Source organism: Podarcis vaucheri (genome assembly GCF_965113315.1).
Source record: "Podarcis vaucheri genome assembly, chromosome: W".
NCBI classification, from domain to species: Eukaryota; Metazoa; Chordata; class Lepidosauria; order Squamata; family Lacertidae; genus Podarcis; species Podarcis vaucheri.
This window is the reverse complement of record NC_138757.1, coordinates 6,075,174-6,081,849: the sequence shown is the minus strand read 5'-3', so window position 1 is coordinate 6,081,849 and position 6,676 is coordinate 6,075,174.

Here is a 6,676-nt window from a genome sequence, read left to right as displayed (position 1 = left end):
GTAAGGAGTTTGCAGCTGAACACCAGATACAGACTATCCCTTTAAGTAACCCTTTGCAGGTGACCACGATCGATGGAAGGGAGCTGTTGGGAGGAGAAGTCAGCCAGCAGACCGTCCCAATGATAATGAGGGTGGCAAGACACACTGAGCTAATAGCGTTTAATGTGGCTACCTTGGGAGGAGCTCCCATTATTTTGGGAATGAGCTGGCTAGCATTACATGATCCGCTAGTGGGCTGGCATCAGAGAGTGGTCTCCTTCGGGTCAGCACATTGTCTAGAACACTGCAAAGAGGGGCAAGCTCAAGGAGGGGCCAAAGCCACTCTAGCAGGGAGGGAAGTAACGGACAAAGGGAATGTGCCCCGACAATACGCCGACCTGGGCAACGTCTTCAGCGAGAGGGAAGCAGACAAACTACCTCCGCATAGACCCTTTGACTGTCAAATCAATTTACTCCCGGGGGCCCAACTCCCAGTAGGCAAGCTGTACGCCATGTCATGTAGGAGTTAAGGGAGTTCATTGACAAGAACCTGAAGAGAGGTTTCATCAGAGAGTCCAGAGCGGTGGGTGGCAGCCCAGTGTTCTTTGTGGATAAAAAAAACACGGACAAACCAAGGCTTGTAGTGGACTTCCAGGCCTTAAATGCAGTGTCAGAACCAGTGACTTTCCCGATGCCCAGAATTGATGACATTTTGACTAGGGTCAGGAAGGGAAAGATTTTTACTAAACTGGACCTGAGGGGGGCGTACAACCTGATACGAATAAGGAGGGGGGATGAATGGAAAACCACCATGTTCACCCCTTTGGGGGCATTTGAATACCTCGTTATGCCCTTCGGTCTACAAGCAGGCTCAGCGTGCTTTCAATCGTTTATGAACCACGTCTTGGGACCTTTGCTTTACAAGAATTGCGTGGCCTTCTTAGATGACGTGTTAGTATATTCAGAGAATGAGGAGCAGCATGTGAGAGACGTCAGAGAAGTGTTGGGCAGACTGCAAGCGAACCAGCTGTGGGTGAAACTGGAGAAGTGTCAGTTTCATATCAAGGAGGTGGAATTCCTGGGGTACCGCTTGTCAGACAAGGGATTGGCCATGGATCCTGGCAAGGTTCAAGCGGTACTGGAATGGAAGACACCGAAAACGAAGAAGGATGTGCAAAGATTTCTAGGGTTTGGAAACTTCTATCGGAAGTTCATCCGAAACTTTGCCCACTTGACGGCTCCCATTGCTGACTGTCTCAGCAGTAAGAGGAAATTCGTTTGGACGGCGGAGGCGGAGTGAGCTTTTGAGGAACTGAAAAGGGCGTTCGCTTCTGAAGAACAGCTCCTGCATATGGATTTACAAAAACCGATGAGAGTAGAAACGGACGCATCGGACCGGGCGGTGGGGGCGGTGCTTCTGCAGCCTGGGAAGGAGAAGTCGGAATGGAGACCGTGCGCCTTTTTCTCGCGAAAGCTGAACAAATCTGAGAGGAACTACACGGTGTATGACCGAGAACTACTCGCCATTCACGAAGCGTTCCGTAAATGGAGGCACTTATTAATTGGCGCATAACATAAGGTGCAAGTGTGCACTGACCACAAGAACCTAGAGTATTGGAGAACGGCACGAGTACTCAACCAACGGCAAGTGAGATGGGCCCAGGAGTTCTCCAAATTCCACTTTGAAATTTGTTACGTGCCAGGCCCAGAAAACGTTAGGGCGGACGCTCTCTCACATAAACCTGAATATTTTGAGGGGGAGGGAGCACCCGAAGAGAGACATGTCATCCCGGAGGACCGCTGGGTGTGTGGGGCGGCATTGGTGGGGCAAAGAGAACTGGTAGAGGGAACGGAGAATGATGAATACGCCCAGGATAAGCTCAGAGGTCTTAGGAGGGAGGGAGAGAAACCCGGAGGTTTCGAGGAAAGAAACGGGGCATTGTATTACAAAGGGGCACTGTATATACCCGAAGGAGAATTGAGGGGGAAGGTACTCAAGCAGTTGCACGACAGCCCCACAGCGGGGCATTTTGGGCAACACAAGACCATGTGGTTGGTCATCAGGGAATTTTGGTGGCCCAAGGTCAGGGAAGATGTACGGGAGTATGTAAGAGGGTGTGACCAATGCCAGCGAGCCAAAGGGGAGAGGCGGGCGCCGGCGGGGTTATTAGAACCGTTACCCACACCAGAACGACCATGGGAGGCAGTGTCGATAGATTTTATGACTGATCTGCCGAAGTCCAAGGGGAAAAACAGCCATCATGGTCGTAGTAGACCTACTAACAAAGATGTGCCACTTTGTAGCCTGCTCGCATGCAGTCACGGCAGAAGAGACAGCGAGATTGTTTGTAGAGCACATTTTTAGGTTGCATGGCGCCCCCTTGAGGGTGGTCTCAGACAGGGGAAAACAATTTACGTCAAGGTTCTGGAGGAAGCTCATGAGCTTACCGCACGTAGAGGTCAATTTTTCGACTGCCCGGCACCCTGAAACCAACGGGCAGGCGGAAAGAGCAAACGGCATCCTCCAGCAATACCTGAGGTGTTATGTCAATGACAGAGAGAATGATTGGGTAGAGAAGTTAGCGCTGGCGGAATTTGCCTACAACAATGCGGAAAATGTGTCCACAGGGATGAGCCCCTTTTTGGCTAATTATGGGTGTCATCCCAGGGCATTTCCCGGGGGAGGAGGGGAGAGATGGAGCGTCCCGGCAGCCGAACATTTTGTAGAAGAAATGGAAGCGATCCATCGTCAGCTCCAACTCAACTTAGAAAGGGCCTAGGAAGAATACAAGAGGCAGGCAGACAAGAACAGAAGGGAAGGTGAGACTTCCGGTCGGTGCCAGCGCTTAATGGCGGTCCTACCTCCGAGCTCCGGAGAAGGACTGCTCAGCAAGTTCGGGTCTTACCCGCTACGGCGAGCGGGGGACCCCTAAAATCTCAGGCGCTGAAGCCTGAGAACAAGGAGATTCGGTGGGCACCTTTGCGCCCCCCGGTACTGCGAAAGAGCCTTTTTAAAGGCTACGGAGCGGCATCGGGAGTGAGCGCGGTGCTGAGAGTCGTTACCCAGCCTGCGGAGTGAAGCCGCGTCGCCATAAGCGGAGAGCGCCGATTCCTTCCTGAAAGAAAATTTGGACTGAATTCCCGTGAGTAGGAGCTGAAAACAATTGGGACCCTTTAAATTCTGAAAATCGGGCTAAAAGCGGGGAAGTTAAATCAAGGAAGTCTGCCTCCCCCCGACTGCATGAAAGTGAAAGCAACGGAACTCTAAATCTGCATCCGTTGAAACTTGCTTTTTATATAACTAAACCGGACATTTAGACCTTAGATCTCCCCTCTAGCTAGCAGGGCAGAGGGGAGGTGAAAGAGACTTTAGTAACTGCACGATCTATTCAAAGTGAAAATCCTCTGCTGTCTCAGTTATTAAAAGTACGAAACGGTCTGCCTTTTAGGACAATAGGACACTGAACTGACTTCCTCCTGTAAAAGTGATACTGCGATACAAAGTTTATACAGTGCCTGGCTACAGTACATCACAAGATGAAACAGTATATATTGGGAAACTGTGGCAATTTGTAGCTACAAGCCTCCAGCTATATTTGCTTTAACTGTGTTAAAAAACTTTTCTTTTTACATCTTTGGATATTCTCCTTTGTCTTTGCACTTGGACATCTTATTTTTGGCCATTTTGATTTGCTCCCCCTAGAGGGTAAAGTAAAATTTGGCGCAGCTTGGGACAGTGGAATTTTCCAACGGGGAATAGCTCCCGTGGGAAACGACCTTGACATGAGTGGCTCACAAGAAGAGATAGTTACAAGAGCCAAGACCAAGCAACAACAACAACAGCTGCAGCAACAGACAAAGAAAAGAGGCTCAATTTCAGGCGTAACTACTGGATCTGCAGGAACAACAGGACAAGAAAAAGGGACGGCTGTCTCTATGGATGCCGTGACAGAAGCCCTGCTTAAAATAAATCAATCTTTGGAGTCTCTGACAAAACAGACTTCAGAAAATACACAAAAATTAACAGAAATATCAGTAAGACTAAACCAGAACACAGAATCAATAAATAAATTGGTGGAGGAAAATGCTATTACGCGTAAAATTGCTGAAGATGCTAAAGCTACTGCTGGAGAGACACAAGAGAAATTAGAGCCGATCGCTAAGAAGGTTTATGAGCACGACGCAACTTTGGCCTTGTGGGAGTTACAGAGAAAAGAGAGAAATTTGAAATTAAGATTGATTCCAGAGAATGAAAGAGACAATCTCGCGGAATATCTGACACGGGAGTTTGTTGACTGCTGGGATCTTGAAGAAGACGAATTCAAAATTACAACAGCTTTTAGACTGGGCAAAAAGCAGGACAGAAAGACCCCGAGAGATTGCCTGATTACATTTAGATCCAAGGACGAAAGAGACAAAATATTAGGACTACACTTTGAAAAGGCCTTGCAAATTGGAAATTCAGCTATACAGATCTTCAAAGATATTCCAAAATATATTCTGGATTTAAGAAACTTCTACAAGGATTTGGCTCTTCTGTTGAAGAAAAACTCCATCCGCTTCAGGTGGGAATTTCCACAAGGACTGTCATTTGACTACAGGGGAAAGAAGGTGAAGATAAAGACTATTCAAGACAAAGACAAATTCTTGGCAAGAAATCAGGAGGACCTGCAGAAGGGGACAGTGGACGTACTTGCAGAACAGAGGAGAGCACTAGACATTCTGAATCTCTCGTTTGGACAAAAACCACCACCATCAGAAGAAGAGCAACAACTTGGAGCTGTTGGAGGAGTTTCAGAAAAATAATAAGATGGCTCTGCAATTCCTTAGTTGGAATTGTAATGGACTTAATGGGCCTTTGAAGAGAAGACAAGTGTTCCATATTTTGAACAGAGAACAACTGGACTTGATATGTCTACAAGAAACTCACATAACTAGAGCCCATAGGAGACTACTTACAAATAAAAGACTAGGACAAGAATTTATTGCATCAGATAAAGTTAAGAAAAGAGGAGTTGTAATATATGTGAAAGAGAAATGGGCCCCAAAAATGATATTTAAAGATGAACAAGGGAGATATCTGGCAGTGGAGATACAAGTGCAAGGAGAAAAATTTTTAGTTGTTGGAATCTACGCACCAAATGAAGGTAAATCTGACTTCTTTAAGAGACTCCATGAAACCCTGATGGACTATTTGGATTACAATATGATAATCATGGGAGACATGAATGGTGTGGTCTCCACTAACATGGACAAGGCACAAAGACTAACAGTTAGCAAGGAAGGGAGACTTCCTAAGACTTTTTTCGAAATGACGGAAAACATGGACTTGATAGATATATGGAGAACAAGGAACCCTCTGGAGAGAGAGGGAACCTTTTTCTCTCAAGCAATGATGACCTGGACCAGAATCGATCAAATTTGGATTACTAGTGGTATGGCTCCAAAGGTTAAGAAGGTGGAAATCTGCCCAAAAACTTGCTCCGACCATAATGCCGTGAGGATGGAGATGAAACTTACAACAACTGGTCAATTCAGATGGAGAATGAATGACACCCTCTTTCGAGATAAGGAGATCCTTATGAAGGCCCAAAAAACCCTAAAAGACTACTTTGAAATAAATTTGAGGGCCGACGTGGAAAAAAGAGTGATCTGGGACGCAAGTAAAGCGGTGATGAGAGGCTTCTTGATTCAACAAAATTCAATAAAGAGAAAAAAACAAAATGAGAAAAAAGAAAAGATTTTGGAAAAGATAAAGGAAGGAGAGAAAAAATTAAGAACAAAACCAAAGTCCCAGGAGATTTTAAGAGAGATTAAGTTATATCAAACACAATATATGGAATTGATGAACCAAGAGATTGAATGGAAGATAAAACAAATGAAACAAAAGACATTTGAATCAGCAAATAAATGTGGCAAACTTCTGGCATGGCAATTGAAGAAAAGGCAGAAATTAAATACGGTTACAAGCCTAGAAGTGGATGGAAAGAATATATCCAAACCTAATGAAATTAGAAACTGTTTTTTGAGTTATTTTAAAAAGCTATATACTCAAGGCCCGCAAAATGAAGAAGATATAGACAAATTCCTTGATAAATATGGATTACAAAAAATCTCTTACCAAAGTAAGATGGATCTGAACCAGAGAATAACAGAACAAGAGATAGAGGCTGCCATTCAGAACATGCAACTGGGCAAATCTCCAGGACCAGATGGACTGACTTCAGGATATTACAAATCGTTGAAGGAATGGTTGATTCAACCACTAAAAGAAGTTTGCAATGAGATCCTTGAGGGAAAGAAGGCACCTGAATCGTGGAAAGAAGCATATATTTCACTCATACCAAAGACAGAGACTGAAAAGACTCAACTGAAGAACTACCGCCCAATATCACTACTTAATGTGGATTATAAAATTTTTGCAGATATTTTGGCAAAAAGATTTAAAAGAGTGTTGATGGAAAGGATTCATAAGAACCAAGCAGGCTTTCTCCCTAAAAGACACCTGGCAGACAATGTAAGGAATGTAATAGACATTTTGGAAAAGCTAGAGGTGAATATAAACACTAAAGCAGTATTGATTTTTGTGGACGCGGAGAAAGCCTTTGACAATATTTCTTGGAGCTTTATGATAAAGAACCTTCATGGGATGGGGGTAGGCCAAGGTTTTGAGAATGGTATGGCTGCAATATATTCT